The sequence below is a fragment of the Manis javanica genome, chromosome 13 (genome assembly GCF_040802235.1).
Source record: "Manis javanica isolate MJ-LG chromosome 13, MJ_LKY, whole genome shotgun sequence".
NCBI lineage: Eukaryota > Metazoa > Chordata > Mammalia > Pholidota > Manidae > Manis > Manis javanica.
In genome coordinates this window covers 61,015,886-61,041,004 of record NC_133168.1, presented here as the reverse complement: position 1 = coordinate 61,041,004, position 25,119 = coordinate 61,015,886, and the positions used below count along the sequence as shown (strand labels likewise).

Sequence of the window (25,119 nt, the reverse complement as noted above, 5' to 3'; positions counted from 1 at the left end):
AATTGGAACATAAGAAAGGAATAAAAATAACCTCTGTTAAGATACTGGTATATGCCCTTTCCCCTCTTATTCATATTATTTATACATAGTTAAGATCATAATATTCATGCAGTTTCATCTTGGATTGTAGTATGAGAGTTTTTGATATGCCATTTTAGAAATCCTAGAATAGCAACCCCGACCATTGCTGCTTAAAACTCCCTTTTATAGATGTACCAAAATTTATTTAACCAATTCTTATTTTTGGACATTAAGTAAGGGCTTTCAATTTTTCATTTATTAAAAATTTCTTGATGAGTATCTTTTGTAGAAGTCTTTGAATGTCTGAAGGTTAAATTATTTTCTTATAGTCAAAGTCCATGAACATTTTAAGGCTGGTGATACACAATGCCAAAGTACGTGTTTACCAGTAACAAGTAGGTAAATAATGCCAAGTTAGCTTCCAGAAAGGATGCACCAGTTTGTATCAGCAGTGCACAGATTTAGATGCGATGTTTGAAGACAGACTCTCAGAAGCTAAGTGGAGCATTCCCATTTGTTTTTCAGACCCAGTGGCTACTCTAGATACTTAGTTCAGTGGGCCAGGATGGCAATGAAATTTATCCCCTCCACATGGTAAAAAGAAAGGAAAGTCAAGTACTCTTGGTACTGAAATCTGGAGGACAGACATAAGGGAGCTTATCAGATAAAACTGAGTCAGGATATATTTACCTTCCAACATTGGAGAGCTTCCCAAGAGTGAGAAGATGGCAGAACTGAGAACTGAATCATCAGCAACTTTGAATTCTATTTCATTATCTCCTTAACTGCCATGAAAGAACTTTTGTTTTGCTCTCGCTATATTGTTTGCATATTTAAAGAAAAGGCAAGAAATTGAATATGATTTTCAAACTCTAGTAAGTATTGTAGCAAGATGGAACCAGGAGGCAGGTGGGCCTTGGCAGGAAAGAGATGGTGAGGATACCAAAGTGAATGTATTTGGAGCAACTTATTGTTTATAGGTATAGGAAAAATAGAAAGATAGGGTCTTATAAGACATATTAAGACAGTGGAAATTCTTTGCCTTAAACATTCACCTCTGCAAACAGTTCTGACTGCCAATATACTTATTGGTAATTAGGGTATGGTATGCCCAGAGTGTCAGATGGGTGATTCCACAGTTCAATAACTTTCTATTTTCTTATTCTTTTCTTTTCTAATATTGTTTTAAATTAGTATAATTAGCTCGGAAGGGAACCATACAAAATATATATGTGTTTTAATACACAGTATGCATTTTAAAGATCTATTTTATTTCATTTTTCACTACAATTTAGGCACCTCAGTTCACACTGGTCTAGAATTTCACCAGCAATTGGAGATGCCAACAATAGTTTTACAGTGGTACATTCATGTAGAATTCAAATATACAGCTAGCAATAGGCCAAGTCTTATCATATCTTACATAGAACAAAGATCCCAGTAAATCACACATTAACACTGAAGATAATGCGGACTCTGATGGCCTGTGTGGGTTATAGAATGATGATGATTTTTTGACTTGTTAATATTAAAAAGTGTCTGAACTCTACCTCTTCAACTATTGCTACAAACTGAGCAGAAAATCATCCACTTTTCTATAAGGTTATAGAAGTTCAAACAAATAATCTGCATAGTCTTGGTTATTCAGTATTATTTTACCTATAATGCTACTGATGATCAGGTGTTGTACCTGGAAGGGCTAGATGTATTTTCATGATTTTGATGATGCCAGATGGAAGATCTCTTTGAAAAATGAAGATATTTCTTGATTATGCCATCATTTGCATCATGACCACCAAAGAGGAGAGCTAGTTGCTCTATCAGTGACATAACCAAGGAAACTTTAGCAGCTCAGAAGCAACTAAGAAACCTAAGAACAAAGAACCTAAGAAATTTTAGCAGCTCAGAAGTAACTCAAAATCTGTGGCAGCAAGAAGGATAATTATTTTGGAACTATAGGCACAAGAAGTCCAGCTCTAATCCACTCCCAGGTATGCTCTGCTTCAGTGACTTAAGAACCAGAAAGGAAGTATTTTATTCATCTTCATTCAAGACCATCGCTTTGCAAGAATGATGATCTTATGTTTTGTTCACTGTGGTATTTGTAGCACTTAGAAAAAAGCTGGGCACATGGGAGGTGCTCAGTAAACACCTGTGGAGATATTTCAATCTTCAAAACAATATCTTAAATGGGAATTATTAACTTCATTCTGCCAATGACGTAAGAAAGACTCAGAAAGTTAATTATCTTGCCCAAGATCACAGAGCTAGTAAGTCAGGAGGTAGGATTCAAGATGGATTCTGTATGTCCCCAAATCCATTCCTGTTTCCTACTTTAGAATTAAATATTTAAAAGATATCAGAGTTAAATAATCTTTGCCTAAATAAACCTGCAGAAGTATGTGATTGATCACTTAATGTTGTCCCTTAACAGGACAGAACTATTTTGTGGTTGAGCCTTGAAATAAAGAAGGTCTTCACTGTAAAAAACATTCTTTTCTGTGGCATACAAGCACTCAAAATAATAATAAACAATAAAATCAGCTGGCATAAAGTCAGAACTTTTCAGCAGTGCAATGACGGTTAGAGATGGCTGGAGGCAGCTCTTCCAGCTTTCTCCTTGGAGGTGGCCCCAGGTGCCACTTTCCTGGTTGTCCTGAATCTGGGTTCAGCTGGCATCTGCCACCTCCTCCTTGTCACCTAAATTTGACCCCGAGATGAAAGCTGTGTACCTGAAGTGCATGAGCTGGGAATTCAGTCCCATGTCTGCCCTAGTCCCCAAGATCACTGCATCTGTCTCTAGAAAAGGTTGGTGATGATATCCCAAAGCATGAGGCGACTGGAAGGGTCTGAGGGTGACAGTGAAACTGACCAGGACAGGCCTTGATTAAGTGATACCTTCTGTCTCTGTCCTTTCATCAAAGCCCTTCAGAAACCACCGTGAGAAAGAAAGAAGCAAAAAAACCACAGTGGAAATGGCACTTTGGATGAGATTGCCAACACGGCCTGACAGGCACAGCACTGACTTGTACAGCCAGGGAGCTCTTCAGAACCCTGAAAGAGGACCTGGGGACTGCCCAGTCCGTGGGCTGCAATGCTGATGGACACCACCCTCATGACATCAAGGGTGACGCCAACAGTGGTATGGTGAATGCCCAACTACTTAAGAACTACAAAGGAAAATATTCAATAAGGAACATTTGAGAACTAAAAAAAAAGCAGACTTAGGAATGACGTTTCTATTCCTCAGCCACAAGTACCTTTTAACTTGGTTTCTCAGAGAGGTGCAGATACACTTCAGATAAACAAAGAGATAAAGTCTGGTTGCCAGAGGGAGCTCCTAAGAATTGGGTCTGTTTCCTCAAGTGCATTGTCATAGAACAATTGCCCTGTAGCTGATTCACTCAGGTTTGCTTGTTTTTTTAGGTATTAAGTACATGAAGAGTTGACAGCCCCAGGAGTCAATGCTTGATTTACCCAATAAATTCTGTCCTAGAAAGTAAGGGTCTAATATGTAAGTAGTTACCCTATTCCAAGCTAGGTCCGTTTGGGTGGGTTCCCTCTATGGAGCAGTGATTATTGTCCCAAACGGACCAGCACCCGTGGCAAAGGTCTACCTGTGGAGGATCCACCAGGCCATGTCACCCCCACACAGAGGCGCTCAGATCTGAGCAGACGGACCCATGACTTAAAAAGAATCAGGTAAGAAAAAGGCTCCAAGGAAGGAGGAAACAGTGTAGCTAAATGAAAAGATCAGGAGGCTGGCATGTGGGATCTGGTTCTGACTGTGTCCCACCTCCAAGACTCTGGGCAGGTGAAGCTCAGTATCATTCTTTGTAAAATGAAGGAGTTAGATTACATTAGTGCATCAAACTTCAGTCATGAAGAGCTAATAGTTTAAGTTTTGTTACGTCACATACCAGGGCCCACCTGTGCCATAGGCACTCTAGGCAGTACCCCGGCCTATGAAAATGTTTTAATTTCTTTTACAATTAGAAGGAAAAAAAAACTTTTAGAGTTGAAGATTATGCTCATCTTTATGCCAATGCATAAGATATATGGATGTGTGCATGAGAGAGATAGAGACAGAGACAGAGGAAGGAAACCACCAATGCAAAGTGCCTGCGTCCTACAAGGCAGAAGTTATAATGCAGCCCTGTCATGTGTTTCCTGAGTTTTTTAAAAAAACTTATTTTCTTACTCAATTAACATTTTTTCTTAAATAAATGTATTGAAAGGGAAATTTATGTGACTCAAACTCTCATAAATAGAAAGCACTTATTGTAAAGGGGACAACCACAAAAACAAATACAATGAAAACTAACTGATCTTAATAAATGTTCACTGGCTATGTTCACTTGTTAAAGGCTCTGATTCTGAGACTTGCTCTATATGTATTAAGCAGGGATGTTAGTAAGCATTAGAGGGACTTTAAAGACTCACTCCTATGAAATAAAGACTTTTCTCAACAGAATCAGAAGGACTGAGAGATAATTGAGAGGGAATTACCTTTTCACTCTGTGATTCGCTATTATTTAATGCCAGGTCCCTGTGCCACATACCAACTTCCATACCATCAGAGCTATGCACTGGAACAGATTATCTATAAGCTGTAGCCGTATTTTCTAACTGCTAAGTTATTTGATTTGTGAATAGATGTTCTTTTTGCCAGGAAAATTGAGAGACAGATGAGTACAAAGTTTAGATATCGATGGAGGATTTCATGGTATTTGATAGGATTAAATTTAATGGTATTTAACTACACAAGAAGCACCTGGACTTGCAATTAGGGAAAACATTTTTATATCTGTGATGGCAGTCAGTAGCTTGTCAACTAAAGGGACATTTTGGAATAAACTTTGCTGTGGAATAAAGGATAAAAGCTACGCTGTGTGATGGTATGAATTCAGGCAAGTAGAATGGATAAACTGGGAACTGCTAAAGGTTATTTTAGAGCTCCAGAATCTAGAGTTGTAATCAGAGTGTGAATACAAAAATAATAAATAAGATTTGAAAACTATGTTCAACTTCCATTTCTGTGGTCTTTCTCTTACTACCCAACATTTTTTAAATAAAAGAGCACTGCTTCCATAGTGTATGAATACCAGATAAAAATCATTTCTTCCTTGGAAGCAAAACAAGCTTTTTGACAGTGAGGTGCACCTGCCTAGCCAGATAATAAGAGAGCTGGCAATGCCATGTGCACTTATTTGTACCTGTAGGATGCAAACAGACCTCTGGGGTGTTCTCATGGTAATGTGTGCATCAAATCACCAGGTGAGCTTGTCAAAACTGAGACTGTCGGGCCCACCTCCCCCGGTGGCTGGTTTCTGGATGTGGAGTAGCGCCACAGTGGTGCCCATGTGGCAGACCACAGTTCTTCCCTTCATGTTTGTCAGGCTACTAGGCTTTCTTACATCCCTATGACAACTTTTGATCATAAATAAAGAGTTGGAGGGTGCCTGTATGCATTTGCATGTGCATGGGTGTGTGCACATGCGTGTCACCAAGCACCTGCACCTTGTGGGTATCCAGGCTTCAGGCAGGGCTGGAAAGGTGACCAGACTCACCCGGGAGGATGGGGTGGGAGAGTCCCTATGATGTCCTAACAGGTTTACAGGTAGACCAAAAATGAAAATAGCATGAAAACTGCTCTAGGATACAGAAAGATGTACATTCCATATTATAACTTGAATTTCGTGTTCTGTAATTCCTTATTAGAACTTGTCTGTTTGCTTTCCCCCAATACCTCTAGGATAAAAGAGGACTGTAAAAAAGAAATTACAATAAAACATTATTTAAAATGAGAAATTATAAAAAAGAGAAAATACCGCAAGAAGGAATTTCCAAGTTTGAAGATAAAGCCTATTGTATTAGCAAAGTGTGATCTAAAAATGATAGAAATATGACATGAGAAAGATGGCAAAAATCAGAAAACAGTGACTGATCCTAATTTAGCAAGGCTTCTGAGCTCTCCAAATAAGGCACGTGTTTGATGAATACAGGGAGGCAGTGTTGGATGGGCGTATGTGCAGAATTGGGTTGGCTCTTCCTTTGCAACTATAAATTCAGAGAGTCGGTGGATATGGGGAGATGGCCACGACATCCCAGGCAGCTTGGAAACAAAGCTGATGCAGGCTCTAAAGAAACCTAAGTGTTAACTCTGAAAACCTGAGCAAATGTTTCATCCTGCCTCCAGAAACCGTCATCATTAATTCTACTAACTGGTCAGCTCAAAATTTGCCTCCCCCTCTTCTCTCTTCATAATAGAGATATTTAAGAGCTCCAAATGACAGGGAACTGCCCATTAAACACTGTAGCTTCCCCTCTCCTCAAATCAGTAGAACTTTCCCTTGTCATAGGCCTCCTCTCCCAAGGGCAAGGTGCTCATTCTACAGCACCAATTCCTGTGACTCTGACATGGAATCTCCCCAGAAACTGCAAGAACCTTTTTGATTGCACCTTTCTGATGTGGTGTTGGATATCTGTTCCTGCTGGCTGTCAAATTAGTCTGAGGTGCCCTTACATAGACATCTCAGAATTAGGTTAGAAACATGATCCAGGGTCAGAAACTTAGCTTCAGAAGGATCCAATATGTATTGAGTGCCCGTATGTTTCAGGCAGTTTCAAAACTCTTCATTGGCTCAGCACTAAATCTGGGACTCATCCAGTTCTAACATTAATCCCAACAACTCTTAGGATATGGTTTTAATAATTAGGCCAAATAAACTAAACAGTGCCATGCATTAAACCAAGACATGCGTGTCTTTGCCATTAAGAGCAAATGATGCATCTTAGAGACAATGACACTAGGACAGTGGCACCACTTCCCTGCATTACAATTTTTTTTAATTTCAAAACATTTTTAATATGACTTGAGGGTAGTTAATATCTCTTGTGAATCTTCCTAATGAAGGTCTCCACAATGTGCTGAGGGTCTGTGGCATTCTTGGGATCCAGTGTGGAGCCTTCTTTCCAGCCAAGCAGCCCGTGGGTCACCAAAAGGAATTCTGACTCCAAAACTTGTGCATTTACTGAGTGAGACACACTGCTTCCCATGCTTGTTCGTTCATTCCTTCATTCAATGAATACTTACTGTGTTCCTGCTATGTGCCTCTTATGATTCTAGGTACTTAAAATATATCCCAGAACTGAGCAAAGGTCCTTGCCCCCAACAGACTGTTGTTTATAGGAATGCATTTCAATTCTGCTCATACAAGTTTGAAGTCTCTCATCCCAGAAAAGACCAAATTCATTAGAGTTGTATGAGGAGTACATGAGATCCTATAGTAAAAATAAATGTCTTGTACTGCACATGCAAAAAACACAGGAAGTTATTTTGTGAAATCTTCCATTTGAGACAAAATACCAAATAATATTGTCATTCATTTAGTGCATGCTGGGAACTACAGTAAATACTTTGCATGGATTAAAACTTATTTACATCTCACAATGACCCTTTGAGACATATGCTATTATTAATTCCATTTTACGGAAACTGAGGCACAGAAGAGTGAAAAAAGTTGCTCAAGGTTACCAACTGGAAGGTGATAGGTAGATCTGGGCTTAGATTGGGGTAGGTTGACTTCTGCGCCAACCCTTTAACCATGATGTTTTGCCTCTGGAGCACATGGGAAGACCCGAGGATAGGGGAATGGCCTGTGGAAGAACTGGTGTGGGGGGAAGGGTAGCTCTTGGATCTAGCTCTTTGGAACCTGGGCCTTCTCTCACGCACCCTTCACCTTGGGAAAATTCCAGGGGCTGAGGGATGAATGGCATCTGCATTAAAGTTTAAAAGGAAAACTGCCAGACCAGACTTTATGCTCACGTGTGGAGGAAAACTCCATGGGTACTGAGGGTCTCAGGTAGGCAGCTGGGCAGGAGTGGGAATAAGTCCCACCCAGTGACACAGAGGAACACTCTCTTGCTGAGACGCTCCGTGTGCTACCTTTCCTTTCTTTGGCTTACTCTCCTTGAAAGTGTTTTGAAGGCATTTTAGGGGGCAGGGTGAAGAGTGGTGGGAGAAGGAGAAACGGGAGAGATGTGAGAGGTAGCAAGCAAGGGAAATAGAAATGTAATCAAGTGTTACTGTAGTCAGTAAAATTTAAAGACAGTGACACACTGACAAGTTTAGGGAGCAACCATAGGAAAATGAAATTCAGTGTTAGGAGCACTCAAATTAAAAAGGAAACATCAAAGATAAGAAATTAGGATTTAATGTTATTCACATGCTTCTCAAAAATTATTTTGCGCTCAAGAGAATCCGCTCATTCATATGTCATTCTCCTTCATCAGGGAATTCCTCAAAAACACAATTCTGACCATTTCTTTCTCTCCTCTAAAAGTTTCCATCTTCAGAACAAAGGCCAAGTTTCTTAGCATTGCCTTCAAAGGCTCACACTACTGGAATAAACTACTTTTCTAGATTAATCTCATGCCATTCTGTACTGTCTCCATTCCAGCAAAAGGCCTTACGTGTTTATGCCTTTGCTTGTTCTCTTCTGACTGTAATCGCCTGATATCTGGGACCTTCCCACTAGCGTGTAAGTAAGGCAGGGCCATTTTCTGCTCATCCCTCTCAGTTCTCTGAACCTTCACAGTTAGGCAAGGTCATTGTGACTAGTTCTGACCAGTGGCCTATTAGTAACAGAAGTGATGTAGGCACTTCTTGGTCAATGCATTTCAAAGCTGGTTTGAATATATAGTTTATTCATATGACACATAATGGATTGGTTATCATGAAGGAATACATTGGGAATGTTTCTTCACGGAGCAGGAACAAACCTTAGTGACCACTGTATGCTTGGTCCCTTGCCCATTGCAGGGCACTTTATAGGCTCTCAATGAATTTGTTCAGAGACCATGATAGTATCATTTTCCTCCTAAGTAAACTCTAGTTTTCCATTATTTTTATTATTTTAAAAATGCAGCAACTTAAGAGGATAAAATATAAGTTCCTGGATGCAATACATAAGTAGAAAAAGAACATATTCATCTTGAAAGCACAAAAATTATAATTATTACAAAAAGGATGGGGGCTTTTGTAGAAAGGTAAGGGGACTATTTGTCCAAAACCATATTCCTATGGGATTCAGTCACCGAACTCATGCTGCATACTCATAAAATATATAGAGCCATTAATTTCTTGAAGTGAGAAGGTGACACATATCCCTCGACTTTTATAATAGTGTCACTTCTCTGTCACAGGGTACAAGTGGATTTTAGTGTCCTGGAGAAGCTTCTTTACTGAGTCTTCAAATACGATGATTTCAAATGTTTTTAATGTACCCTTGTTTATGATAAAATAAATGTTATTCTGATTGATTGGCAAATGTCTACTAGCTGCAATAAAAGCAATTATGTTTGACATGAAGACATTATAAAATCTATAACCCAAACCTTTAAAGCCCGATTTGAAATGTCAGATTTGACTTATGAGAAACAGTTATAATCCTGCTTCATGCAAAAAGCATTAGGTTAATGCTGGAGCAAAGTACTGTTGCCAAGCGTGTGCTGGCATAATTAATCAGGAATATTTCAGAAATGAATCGTCTCCAAGAGGTTATTGATTTACTGTCACGACACATTTTTTCTTATGGCTGTGATGGTGCTCTGGAGCTGGGATGCACTGGCATGCATTTTGCAGTGACTAAGCCTTGACTCCCCTCCTGGATTCCTGCCATCCTGCACTGACATCTGCAAACACTCATATTTGACAGCCTCATGCCTGAGTGTGACTTCCATGTTGATTAGGATTAGTTCAGAGGGGTTTTGGACTAGTCTGAGTGTAATCGAAAGCAGAGAGCCATTAGTCTCCAGAGAGTGACATGCACCCTGCAAATGGCATCATATTATATATAGAATGTGCATGTGTATACACACACACATGCAAACACACACCCAAGCAAACCCATTTGCAAACATATCCACGCATACACACATGTAAGCAAACACACATACCATGAATACATGTGCACACATAGACATACACACCCCCTATAACAAACACACGAATGCATGCACACACCAACATACTTAAGGAATGGGGTAGATTTCAGTTTTAATCTTGAAGTTTATTTCTATTACCTATTAAATTCAAACACTTACAGAAGCAAAACTTTAAACACATATAAAGTCACTATAACTTAGCTCTTTTTCACAATGATTCCATGACATAAGGTGATACTATCAGAAGGAGACTTCACAGCATAGAATATTCAAATTTTCTGTCAAAAAACAAACACTGGGGACTTACCATTTGACCCAGGAATTCCACTTCTAAGAATTTACCCTAAGGATGCAGCACTCCAGTTTGCAAAAGACAGATGCACCCCTATGTTTATCGCAGCACTATTTACAATAGCCAAGAAATGGAAGCAACCTAAGTGTCCATCAGTAGATGAATGGATAAAGAAGAGGTGGTACATATATACAATGGAATATTATTCAGCCATAAGAAGAAAACAAATCCTACCATTTGCAACAACATGGATGGAGCTAGAGGGTATTATGCTCAGTGAAATAAGCCAAGCGGAGAAAGACAAATACCAAATGATTTCCCTCATCTGTGGAGTATAAGAACAAAAGAAAAACTGAAGGAACAAAACAGCAGCAGAATCACAGAACCCAAGAATGGACTAACAGTTACCAAAGGGAAAGAGACTGGGGAGAATGGGAGGGTAGGGAGGGATAAGGGCAGGGAAGAAGAAAGGGGGTATTATGATTAGCATGTATAATGTAGGGGGTGGGGGAAAGGGGAGGGCTTTGAAACACAGAGAAGACAAGTAGTGATTCTACAACATCTTACTATGCTGATGGACAGTGATTGTAATGGGGTTTGTAGGGGGGACTTGGGGTAGGGGAGAGCCTAGTAAACATAATGTTCTTCAAAAAAATAAAAATAAATAAATAAGTAGATGTAAAAAAAAAAACACTGGGGAAAGTCAAGGGAGAATGGGTTAATTTAGCTCATGGCTCAAAACTTTTTCTCTGAAGCCTCTTAATTTGGTTTTGCAAACAGAAAAAGATACACTTTCTCCACAAAGCAGTACTGATGGTTATAGAAGTACAGGTGGGCAGACAGTAGATACTAGGTGAAGAGAGGCCTCTAGGAAGTACAGAACATGTTACCCTGAGGCACAGTATATCAGGTTCAATGACCCTTCAAGGTCTTTGTTCAAGCCATATTTTCCTGCACATTCTAGTTCTTGCTTAGGCTGCACAGATGATTGATTATATGGCCAACACTGAATCCAGAGGAAGGGAATTCTAGAGGCTGCATAGATTCTGCTTGCTGTGGGATGGAGGGTGGAGAGAAGACAGGACAGGACGAAGCTAATTTACCATTAGCTGGCTCCCTAACTTCAACTATCTAGAGCTATTCTAGACCCTAGGCTTTTCATCTCTGAGTCTATAGCAGTTGACAGCAGGGATTCTGTTGAAGTCTTGGGAATCTATGTCTGTATCCTTGATGATACATTTCTGTATTCAGTGTTTATATCTGCCCTTATTTCTTCTCACTTTTACTGTGTAAACTTTCAGTTCAACTATAACATATATACAGAAAAGTGAACAAATAATAAGTGTTTATAAGATGAATGTTCACAAAGCAGACTTGCTCTTGTAACAAGCACCCAGATCAGGAAAGCACTGTAAGTCCCCCAGAATATTCCCTTCATATCCTTTCTTGTCACAACTAATCCTCACCAACATGACTACTACTCTGAATTCGAACACTATTGAGGTTGAAATTTACATAAATGGAATCACACAGTATGTATTTTTTATTTCAGTTGTATTCATTATTTCAATAATGTATTAATTATTTCAGTTATGGGATTCCTTCATATTGAGGTATGGAATGATACTTCCCATTTTCATTGCTGTATATACTCCATTGTGTGGCTATAACACAATTTATTTACCTATTCTACCATTGATGACATTGTGGCTCTTTCTAGTTTGGTCCCTTTAGGAAATATGCCACTATGAATATTCTTATGCATTCTTCTTTTGGTGAACACACGTTTGCATTTTTCTTGGATATATACTGAGGAGAGGAATTGCTACTAGGCATTCACCCTTAGTAGATGATGTTAGTTTTCCAAAGTGATTGCACTAATTTACAATCCCATCAGCTGTGTATAGAGCTCCACTTGTTCCAAATCCTTGTCAACCCTTGATATTGTCTTTTTCATCTCATTCTCATGCTTGCCCTTTAAATAATGACAGTGTTATATCCTAATTTATATACCACCTTTGGACCCGAGCTATCCAGACAGCCATAGTGTTGCAGGTCCGTTTCCCCATGGGAAATTTCTGAAATGGAAATTAGTGCAAAATGTTTATTAGGGAGTTTCTGAGGACCAACCTGTTAGGAGAAAAGAAGGAAGCTGGAGGCAGCAGAGGTAGAAATATGGCTGTGATGCAGTCTTAATAAGGGCCTGAGACAACCCTACGAGGAGCTGGGAAGCTGGGATGGCCCTTCAGAATTGCCCCCAAATTGGAGAAAGTGGGCCAAGTCTTTAAATCTAGCACTGATCAGTTATAGAATGTGGGCTGCCACAGGGAAGGGGGCCTGACCCCTTTCAGGGGATAAGACAGCTCTCTTCAGATGAGGGTGGCACCTGGAAATGACTTACAGCAAAGGGCTCAAGAGGGCCACACTCCCAGCTGCCTGGGAAATGAGTCCTCCAGTCCCAAAAGGGGACTTGCGTGGCACATCACATTATCCATGAGGATGGCCATATGTCATGCATGGTCTATGTCTTGGCCACACAATTGTCAGTGCAGCCATTGTGAACCTCCATTTATGAAGTTCATTGAGGGAGTGCCTACAATAACAAGAGCCTGGCAATTCACAATTGCATGGCAGGCTGATGAATGCACTGACATCTCGGCATTTATGGGGACTTACTTAGTGTTCTTTGGAGACAGGAAACTGGTCAGTATACAGTAAAATTCCTCACCACTGCCTTATTTGGGGGTTATAAAGTCAGCTACTATAATTTTATATATGGTCATGCATGATCAGTAAGTCTCCTTGACGTGTAACTGGGTTTCTTATTAACCAGGGCATAGCTAGCACTTAATGCTCTTTAAAACTTGTTATCAATTTGTAGCTGTTCAACAATTTATTTAGCTGGATAAGGCACACACCAGACCCTCTAGTTTGGTCACTGCAGACTTGAGGCTGTAGGCACAGTGTCAATCATACAGATGATGCAAAGCTCTTATTCCCTATTCTCTTGTGAGGAAGCGCATTTGGGAGGGGGTGCTGGAGGAAGAAATATATTTCAGGCTCCCTATCTAGGTGACACAAATGACACTTGGTTATATTTTTCTTATGGCTTTGTTTTGTTATTTGTACCTGCAGATCAATATTTTTAATAATTTTATTCCCCAAACTGTATATGTCTAGTCATAATCCTCCCCATTTTAATAATTAAATAAAACATACATTTGGGCCCACACTGGACCAGCATGAGATCAACATTAGTACACTGTGCTCATGGAGGTCAGTCAAATCAAAGAAACCTGACATTTTCCTTAGCCTCTGCAGCCTAATAAAGGGTACAGGTATATTTCTGTGAGCTTAACATGCCTGCAGACTCTTCCCAATACCTACTTTTGTTGACCCCTAGGAGTCAAAACCCCATTTGGCAAATATCTTAGGTAAACAAAGAACCTCCAGTGTATGTAGTGATGAGTGGAGGAGCCTTCCTCAGCAGTGGCTACTGGACCTGCATGGTTTGTTCATCCCCTTCTGTCTTCAGGTGGACCCCTTGTTCCAGCCAACATATTTCCCTAGCTGAACAAATTTCTTTGGCTTTGATGCCATGAATCTAAGCTTTATGAGAGCCACTAAAGAAGGAAGCAGGGTAAGGTCAGAGCTCACTTGGAGACTTGAGAATCTTTTCAGTTTCAATAATCACAGAGGATAGAGAAAGAAAAATCAGCAGAAAGATGGTTCAAAAGGTATAAAATGAACGTTATGGGTTGTGTGAACTATGTGTAAGAGCCAGTCCTGGAATATTGGGGCTAGGAATGAAGTGAGCTGAGCATTATAAAATAGCTGTGTGCGATGCTATACCAGGATAGACAGTTTATGGGTAATGAAGTAGAATAGACTAAAAGTATACATTGATTCAATGAATGTTTTGGTAAATTTATAAATATGATCAATGAATAAAAGGACTACTAAGAAAAGCTAGGGTACAGTAAGAACATCCAGTGTCCTTTTAGTTACAAAAGACAAATCCTTCCCCAGCGTGGCCTCGGAGGACCCTGTCCTCTGGCCTTACCTGCTCTGGTATCTGACCCTCCATGGAATTGCTTCTGTCTAAGGGAAGCAAGATGTCTTCCAGGCTTTGAGCAAAGATGTAGGAATCCATTAGATCCTTGAGCAGGAGATGTTTTACAAATGTAGTTGAGGAATAGGGAAAGCGAGGTAAGAGAGACAGGGCACTGGCAAAGGCCAGGGCTGTTTTCTGAGTCACGTGCATCTCCTTTGAGGCTGAATTCTTTGACTCTGCTTACGCTGGCCCTTGATCATACCACACCACTATCTCTGATCAGTCCTTGACAGATCATCTCAGGTGATTTCCTTTTAATACCTGCAGTGAATGGGTCATAGTCTTATCATTACTTCCTTTTAATTCATCACTTCTGGAGCATTCCAGATTAGCAGATTCAAAATCAGACTAATGAAGAGAATGTCACTGAGTGATGCCCCTGGTGTGGTAAGGGGTGGAGATTTAGCAAATGAAATATACACAGTAAGAAGCACTGACTTTCCAGCCATGCAGGGACAGCTGGGAAGGTTCATGCCTTTCAGATAGGAGATGCATAACAGGTCTTCGTGGAAGGAGGGAATGGGTGAGGATTCTGCAGCAACACCATGGCCGCTGAAGGCATGGCTGGCTTCCTTTCTGTCATTTTAAGCTCACAGGGAGGATGAGGGGTCTTTCTATAAGAGCTGCTCCTCTGCGCGAGGTATTTTGCATTCAGCTCTTGCCAAACTTAAATTACATCCATGTTAAAGAGGAAAGGCTTTAGTACATTCCTTTGGGGAATGGAAACAATTTATTTTGTTTGTTTCTAATGGAGAGGGTTAGCTCCAAAATCTCACTGTGAGGTCTAGGAATCTGGGTTGAGGACGCCAGGCAGCCAGAAAGAGAGAGGAGAGGGAGAGGGAGAAAGGGACTGAGAGTGGAGTCATCAAGACCTTTCCAGGTGACTGGAACAGCAGGAGCCACTAGTTATAAAGGCAATGCATAAAATATAGTTGTTGGATTTAGGTCGGGAATACAAACTTAGCTAAATACGGCACGGATCCATGTGCTTTCATTCCTTATTCTATTATTTCTTTAAATGCTTATGCTTTAAAAATATAGCCTTCCTCTGCTGCTCTGCACAACTACAATACTTTTTTGGGGGAGGAGGTGTTGGTTTTTGTTTTTTATGTTTTGTTTTTCCTCTTTGATCTTCAGAAAAAGAAACTGTCAGGCTTTTATAGTTCACCCTCCTTCGAAGGAGGAAATGGAAGGCATAAGTGCGAGTGTCCTGGGCAACAGTAAGTAATGAGCTCTGGAGAGTCCCAACATGACCTGCATGACAAGACCATCAGCAGGATTTCTAATCTGCTGGTGTCCCCTGAAAGTCTATTTTATAATATGCTTTATTTCCAAAGGGTGGGCTTAGTTTCCTAACAAGAGAGGAACGTTGTCACAGCAGAGCTGGAAGTTCGGTATACAGCCTCAGGGTTCACGGGGGCTGCATAAATAACAAGGAAAGCGCATCCTTCTCAGAGTTCCCAAGTCTGTAATAAGACTGCTGGCGTGTTCAGTGATATACGGCTTCTTTTTTATTTTCGGCAGAGAGCTGTACTCTTTGGGTCTTTGAGATATTATTTGATTGCTTTACAAAAACCAATCAATAACACGCAGGTAAAATTTTCTGGAAGGCACATAAATCCTAGCATGGGGAGACCAGCTGTTGTGAGATTCTGGACTGGTGCCAGTTTCCAACTGGGGAGTCTCAAGGAAATGATTCTGAATCTGAGGCTTTGTTTGGATTTCAATGGAACATGATCGGGCGACATCTGGTCCCCCACCTTGTGCTGGCTTGGCTACACTTCCTCTGCCATGGCTCTGGGCACCTCCTGCAGGGTTTCCTGTGAGTGCCAGGCACCAGTGCCCTGCCTGTCACCAGCTGCCAATCAGTTTTTCACAGTGGGGGACAAAAAAAGAACTTGGGACCTTAAAGATGCCTACTGAGAACGACTCATAAAAATGATCTTAAAATGCAATTTGGGTCCCACTGCCCCACAAGTTACTGGACACGAGACAAAAGTGAATTACAAAATTATCTTTGTGGGGAGGAAAAACTTGCAGAAGGGAATAAGGATCAGCCTAGGAAATTAGCTGTGTGGGGCACAAGGTAATGGAAAGCTAAAGAAGGGGTGAGAGAACTAATGAATAAGGGCTAATAATAAATTCATGGAAACACATGTATTCTTACTAATGAGCAGTTACATTCAAGTGAAAAACCATTTTCACATATTAAATTAGCTAACTTTCTTTGAAAATAAGATGCTTAATGTTGCAAGAATGAAGTGAAAAATACACACTTCTGAACGCTGGACAAAGAAAATTCTGCAAGCACTGTTTTGGAAGCAAATTGACCCGATTAATAACCTCAAACCCTTTCTCAAGAACTGTAATTGAACTTCTGGGATCTATGCTAAAGAAATAACAATCAACTTAAATTGAACAAAATAAACATAAGACAAAACACATCCTTTCTCAGCTTAGTAAACAAAGATATTTTTCCTAAGACTTCTTATAATAGCAAAATAATTAAACATTTTCTTAATGATCTACAATGAGGGGACAGTTTTTAAACTAAGATAAAGCTACTCAAGGGAATATTACATAGCCATCAAAATATATTAAGAAAAATGCTCATGCTATCATATTTAGACAACAAAAATATCAAAGACTACTTATCACATGTAGTTTTAAAAAATCCATTTGTAAAACAATTTAAAAGGAACACATTATAATGTAACTTCCTTTGTCCAAAGGATTGTAAGTGATCATCTGTCTTGGTTCTACATTTTTATATTTTTTCAAATGCTGTTCAATTTGTATGTATTACTTTATTAATAAAAATGAATTCATAAAAATTTCAAGAAAAATGCACTAAAGGAAATGAGGCCTATGTGTGAAAGAATATCAGAATTTAGAGTTTTCAAGAAAACAAAGAAATATGAAGGAACAGGACAGAGCTTAGTGTCAACTGAGAAGATGAGCAGGATAAAGGGTAAAGTGAGCCAGTACCAGATACCAGAAATAAAATAGAGGGAGGAAGAGGGAAAAGCTGAAGAAAAGACAAAGGAAGAAAACCAGGTAGAATACCAGGACACAGAAAACTAAAGGGAAAAGCTATCAAATGACAGTTGTGTAGCTGAATATTGGATCACTTTTGCTCTGTAGAGGATCAATTAAAAGTGCGTGGTTACCCTAAGTAATACTGGGGTAAATACGATGACTTTACAAATGCAAAAGCTGAAGACAATTGGGCTGCATGAAGGTGATGTTCTAAGCCGATTTCCCCTCTTCACAGTCATGGCCAAGAGTGGCAGTGTTTTAGATTTCAAGTTCTCAGGTCAGTCCCCTGGGACACAAGTGCCCTAGCAAATATTTTTTGGGGCTTCCCCCTGTCAAGTGGATTAGTATCCTCTTGGTTACCTCTGGTGTTAATTTGATGTATATTATTTCAGGCCAGCTAAGCAGATTCGATTGGGGAGAAATGTAAAAGGGAGAAAACAGAAAGGATTGCAATAAGAACACATATTGAAAACTTCTGAAAAATTGACTGCAATGTTTAGGCAGAAATGTATAAGTAGCATGACTCTAATCTGTGGTCTTAATGATTTTCTATCCCTGGACTGACTCTTTAGGAAACTCTAGTGGCAAGCACAATTGTTACATGTTTTTTAAGACCTTCCATTTATTACACGGTAAACCTTTTTTAAAAAATGAGTCTTCAAATTTTAGTTCTGTTTGATGTATATTGGCTGCCTCTTTTTTAAATCCTGTGTAAAATTCCTTCCTTCACTCTAGAAATCTCTAAGAATCACTATTTCTTCACATCCACATATGAACAAGTAGTAAGTTAATGTGGTACTTGGCAACAGTTTCCTACATTTGAAGGCTGTGGCTTCCCGGAGTTTCTTTATTTTCCCTACTTCTGCTCCCCAACCCCTCTTTTTTCCCAACTTGAAAATCTGAGGAGATAAAATAGGGCAGTTATCATTTTCCAGAGGCACTATAAACATTAGGCAGGGCTGTGAGTATGTCAGAGTTTCTCCCACAGTAAATAGTTCTTCCTACCCTTTCCTTGTGATGGAGCCTTCAATTTCCAAGACAAAAAAAGTGCCTTGATAATGATGTCACTCTGTTCTAAAAAATGAAGTATTTAATATTTCTGGTGCTACTTGGATTCTATAAACCCACTGACCTTCCCTTGGTACAGCTGAAATTTGCAAGGAGATTTAATATGAAGATGTTTCTGCTAAGCCACATTATGAAAGTACTTGCTCTTCTAAATTCTCATTCTCATTCTCATGGCTTCTCTTATTTATTTCATGGAAGCATTGTGGCGGAGCTGCAGCTAAGAACCTTTCAGCAGCACACCTTGAATGTGTCATTTGATTCTACTTTCAATAGTGGGATAAGTTAGATCCACTCTCTCATAACTCACACCTTCTCTGAAAGATAATCGTTGAGAGAAACTGACCATAAACTAACCATTTGGTTTTCCTAGTGTCCAAGGATTACCAGCCCACTTACATTTAACTCCTTAACACCAAGGAGGGAAAAGAATTCCAAGAAGTTATTCAAATCATTGGGAGATTAGTTGTATGCTTAGCTCATTGCTCTCACTGGAGGTGTCCTTAACTGGATGTCTTTTCTTCTCTGGAGGCAATGATAACTCTAAGTTGAAGAGGTTTCCCCTAACTTTCCAGTTTTGAGAACTCAGCCCATTATGGGGTTAGTTTGGTGGTGAGTCTATTTCTCCAGGTGTGTTGAAAACCTTTAGACTCAAGCATTTAAAAAATTCTTGTATGGGGAAAGGTAAAGAAGGGTTATGATTTGTACATAATTTTTTTAGTATCTTAATTTTCTCCCCCTACAGATTCTTACATTTAACCAAAGCTACTGTTCAGGGGCAACTTGCCTGCTTAGGTCAAGGTCACCAGTATTCACACACCACCCCAAAGTCCAGCCTTGCATGGGCTGCAAGATGCCAACATTGAAGAGCAGGCAATGCTTCTCTTCCTCCTTCCCCATTCTTGTGGGTTACAGTGAGGGTCTCAGTCATCCCCAGGCTCTTTGCTTGTGTGTTTGAAACTCTGGGTCTCTCATTTAAACTTTTTCTTTCATTCCCTTCAGCTAAAGAGCTGAGAGGTGAAGCCAAAGAGAAGGGCATGCTTTTTTGTTTGTTAATTTTAATGAGCAAAACCAAGAATGGGGCCAACTATGGGCTTCTCTATGCAAAGCAAATTGATCAGTGAGTTGGAAGCTTTTTGCTGATGTGGAATGAGAAACCTAGTTATTAAGTGAAAAGCTCTGAATTGAGACCTGAGTGGAATTCTAGCTCTGCACTTAAGTAGCTTTGTGACCTTGGGGGCAGACAGTTAAATTCTTTGGCCTCAGTACACTATTTATAAATGAGGTTAAAAAGAATAATTACCTAATGGCGGTGTGCAGGAGTAAATCAGACCATGTACATAAAGCATGCATTATAGGCATATACCAGGCATAGTGTTAAGTGCTTAATAAATTTTTGTGTTATCTTAGTTTTATTGTTCTAGCTTTAACCTTTTCTTGATTCTGCCTTGTGATCACAGACCCCAAAGATTTTTGAGTGAGCTTGGATTAGGGTGGCCTTAACTGACCCATACAGGGAATCTATGATCATAGGAGAGTGAATGAATAACTGAATGCAGCTTACTGGTTCCCAAAGAAAATCAGGAGACAGAAATAAATTCCTTCTATCTAACAAACACTGAATACAACTATGTATATTGAACCTAAGTAGTAGGGTGGGGATGGGGGTGTTTAAGCAGTAGAACACCTTCACTGTCTCCATTTAGCCATTTCTCCAAAACAAGTTAGGCCACATACTCTATACAAATTGTTCAGTTGGCCTCCAGGTCACTATCTCTGAATCTTATTGTACTGAAACTTCAGGCAGCTCAAATACAGTTAAGTCCAAAACTAAATCCATCAACAGTCATCTTGCCATACCACTGATCTTTTCTAGTGTTCCCGATCCATTATCCAAACAGTTGCTCAAACAAGATATTGAGAGTCATTCCTGGACTACCCATTGAGTTTCTGGCTAGTAAAACTAGATAGGGAACGCTGGGAGTAGACCAGCGTTTGGGGAGGAAGGGATAGATTTCAGTCTCTCACTAAAGTGCATGCTTTTGGAACTAAGTCACACCTTCCACACATGTTATTGGGCACAAGTAAGAATCAGAACGCATGAAGAGGTTACATCCTAGCTTGTTGGACTGGCCGAGCTTGCAGAGTCAAGACACAGTGTGCATTTGTGAGGTGAGAGCTCAGTTCTTCTATGTCCCCACAGCCTCTACTACAGTATCCAGAACCTACCAGGTAACCCCAACAAACAAGATGATTACTGGCAGTTAAGGCAGTGCAGTGAAAACCCCTGGCTAAAAACAGTCTCAGTTTGGCTTTGACACAAACTCTGCATGACTCGGGGCAAATTATATAAAACATCACAACTTCATTTCTTTGCTGAGCCAGTTAGAGCCTAACTATTGTGAGAACCAAACCAAAACAAAAATACCCAAACCAAACTTACCCGAACAAACCCAAACCAAACAAACAAACCCAACAAAGTAGGTATAAAATTTTTTGCAGTTCAACACATTCAGTTCAACACATAGGCACGTGCAGAAACTCAGTATTATGTTTCCACTGAAAATCCTGAAGACTCATGAGTGTTGCATTGGTACTGATTTTAGAGATTTAATTTGCTTTTGTAAAGGGTTCCTCAATTCTTTGCAGAGGTCAATGAATAAAGCTTTGTGGCTGTTTGTTTTAACAAAATATGTCAGTTGGATATATTGAAACTTTCTCTAAATAATAAACACTATGTTTGAAACTTCATTTTACTTAGTGACTCAGGTGCCATTGATTTTAGGAGTGGAATGGAACTGCTGGGGCCCTAGTACCCTGGAGTGCTCCCGGAGAGCCTTTGCCCATGGATCAAGTCAGGCGCTGCCAGCTGTCTTTGAAACTGATGCAGTGATTTCATCAAAAATGATGTGCAGGTTTTGAAATGATTCTTTCTAAAACAGCCACTCACCAGAAAGTCAAAGGATGTCTTAAATATTTAGTTTCTGTGACTCCAGGTTCATGCTTTCAGGGCATATAAGACCAAAGGGTGAAAATATTTCCAAAGCCAGTCATATGATTTAACGTTTCCAGTCCCCTCCCTCCATTACTGTCCTAAAATGAGGAAAAGGAAGTGAGCATTGTCTTAATTTTCCCATCCACTACTGACATTTTTACAAGAGGTGGCAGTCAGGGGAAATAAATATGTCCTGGCTAATTTTATTCCTTTAAAAAAAAAACCAAACTGGGAACACAATTTTCTTTTTTCCTTCTGATATTTCAATATATTGAAAGTGCTAAACCAAGAAAGCAATAATCTACTACGCTGTGTTGATAGACCGGGGAATTACACAGTCAGAATACTTTGGATTAGGGAAATACCCCTTTCCCACCCTATTTCAGCTCTAAGTTCCATTTTTATCCTTTTGGTATCCATGGAAGTTTTTGTTTGAATTTAACAACCCCATTACTTAAAAAAATTTTTGAAAATCACTGGGCAAGAAAAATGTCAGAACCTATCAAAAAAAATTTATTGATGGCCAATGAAAATCCAAAGTTCAGGTCTCTTAAAGTCAGTAGCACAAATAAAATAAAAACAGTATCCAGAGATCAGCATACGATAGGAACCAAAGAAAGATGTAGACATACAGGAGAGGGAGAGAAAATAGAGGCTGAAGTATCAGTCATCCTCTATTTTCCACTAAAAAGTTCTAATTTCTTTAGGTTGTCACCACAGGGCTCATTTCCCAACCACTTGTCTTCATTGCTTTTCTCTGTTCATTGCATAGGCATAAACAACACTGCCTATAATTAGGAAGTCCAACTTTACTTATTAATTAAGGCAACCCTATTACTATATCCTAAATCATAATTGCTTTTTAATTGTTATTCTCTTTACCTACATCATCTATTTATTTGATTTATCAAAGTATATTTTCTTAAGCACTGAAGCCATCATGTAGGGATAGGCACTCTAAAACTACACATAATGAAAAATACAACATCATCATTTTAGTCATCTCAGTAAGATAAAAAAACATGTTCTCCAACTCTTCCCTAATCTTTCAATAGATGAATGACTTATAGCCAAACAGAATATTTCAAAACCTAGAGAGGACAGAGCAACAGTGTTTACAGAAATATAGAATCTTGCTAAAGGGTTAGCTATCATATATCATCACATCTAGAAAAGTAATTAGGGAAGTTAATATAAAAGCACTGTATCTGATCTATTAGCATTCTTTGAAATTCCCATGAAAGGCATGAACTCTCTCTAGAAAATGCACACATACACATTTTCACAAACTATATATGACCTCCAATCCACCCGTGGGCATTGTTGGTAACCCCATGTTATGGGCTGAATTGTTTCCCCATATTCATATATTGAAGCTCCAACACCCAATGTGAGTGTATTTGAAGATAGAGCTTTTAAAGAAGTAACTGAGGTTAAATGAGATCATAAGGGTGGGGCCCTAATCCAATAGGACTAGCGTCCTTCTAAGTACAGGAAGAGACACCAGGGGCCTGCTCACATGGAGAAAAGCATATGAGCACACAGTGAGCACACAGTGAGATGATGGCCATCTGCAAGCCAAGGAGAGAGGCCACAGGAGACCTTGATCTTGGACTTCCAGCCTCCAAACTGTGAGTAATAAATATATGTTGCTCAAGCTACCCAGTCTGTGGTATTTCATTACAGCAGCCCTAGCAAATTAACACACCCCACCACTGAGAGAAACATTAGTGTATATGAAGGGTGTCTATGCATCATATGTGAAGTATAGTTTGATTGGGGTTGCTAAGAGCAGACCACTGTTGTTCTATATACCTGAACTAAGCTGTATCATGCAGCAATTTAAAGGGCTATTCTAGGTCACACTGACTGATGCTTATACCTGATAGCTTACTTATGATCACAGTGTCAGAGACTTCTAGAGTGGGAAGGACACAACCCTAGTGGCATCTTCCTTAGAAAACATAACAAGAAATACTTCATTAGAAAAAAATTGTACATACCTAAGTTAGCAACTTAAATTTTAAAAAAAAGAGGAAGCACAGAATTAACTCATAACTAGTCCATGAGTCATTATCTAAGAAAAAGAAAAATTCTCAAGAATTTTCAGCCAGAGATTGTGCTTACAGATGAAACAAAGCAGGCATATTACCAGAATGTCTAGGACTTCATCTGATGACTGGGCCTCACTGTTCACATGCCTGGGGATGATTCCCACTTAGTTACCTGTTTTAAATTGTCATGCATTGTCTTTGGGATGTCCACCTGGGCCAAAATTTCCACCTAAAGATGGACCACCGTAGATGTCACTCCCTGTTTCACGCAAATTAGAGAAACTGCAGCCCACCTGACAACAGGGTTCTCCAAGTCATTCAGCAAAGTAGCTTCCCTTTGATTTCCATATTTTCTCCAGAATCTCTGTAATTATCAAGATCTGCCCTGCTGCTCATTATTATTTTTGTTTGCTGCTGTTTACTCTGACAGGCCCATGCAAGGCAGGAACCCACCACTTTCAAAAGGCATTTTCACCAAGCACAGAAGGGAAGCCTTTGAAGGGGAAGCGGCCAGTGGGAGCTGAGTTCAAAGCGCTGCCTAATAGCTAGGAAGCAAGAGAAGACTTCAAAAAGGGAGAGGGCCAGTCTTTGATGGATCTGAAAATTCAAAGGAATTTTTTTCTGTTAGCCTACCAGGGAGATTCTTTCACATTGAGCTGTAGGGAGAGGAGGTGGCATCATTACTAACTTGTGAGATTTAGTGTAAATAAACGAGGACCAGGAACTTCAGCCTAGGGGATTCAGTATTGTTGCAGTGAAAGCTTTTGTTTAGCCTTAAATTTTTTTTAATGATTTGAAATGGTTCCTTGAATTATACATTCTGAAAGACTTTGCAAATGATTTGCTCTCCCTGTTGAAACTTGGAGATTTTCAGTACAAATATTGAAGACTTCATAGAATGACTACACAGTAAATACATCACTGATAAGTATCAGCCCATGGATAAATATTTTGCTTGGGGAATAATCTGTTCATATACATAGTGTGAAATAATTAATGAGGTCAGCTTCCTAGCACATTGATTTTATCACAAAATTTTTCTACCCTTGTTAATCATCCCCAGGTCTCCCCATTTTCTACCTATTTAATTATCCAATTACTGGGTTTCTATACTATTAGTTATTTCTATGTATTGAGGGAAAGATCAACTGGATGGTAAGAACACTCTAAAGTCTGGCAGAAGGGATGATATTCAGATAAATATTTGGTTTCCATGAGACAAGTAAGTGATATAGAAAAGGGATAAGATGGTATGAAAGTTCCAAAGAGAAAAAAGTTCTATCTGGGTGGGATGGAGTTCGATTAAGCTTTGGAGATGTTGAAACAGAGAGCAGAAACGGAAAGATGTAACAGGTTTATTTCAAAAACAATAATTTGCTTAGTTTAAAGGGAATACACAGGAGGGCTGATTGCTTTTTTTTATCCAGACTGTGTATGTAGGTTCAGCAAGGAACAACAGTGAAAAAAATTTTAAGAGGTCAGGGACCAAGATGGGAGGGGACAAGGCCAGAAAATTCTAGCGTTACAGTGCAGAGCCATGTGGGGCCAGTGGGTCACTTGGGTACACATAACCAGGAAAAACGATTATGAG

General features: G+C 39.6%; 1 protein-coding gene across 8 annotated transcripts in view; it reads right to left on the bottom strand.

Annotated features, from left to right (window-relative positions):
• Positions 1 to 25,119, bottom strand: part of AIG1 (androgen induced 1) — a 237,581-nt gene that overhangs the window by 44,613 nt on the left and 167,849 nt on the right. The gene's annotated exons all lie outside the window — the stretch shown is intronic.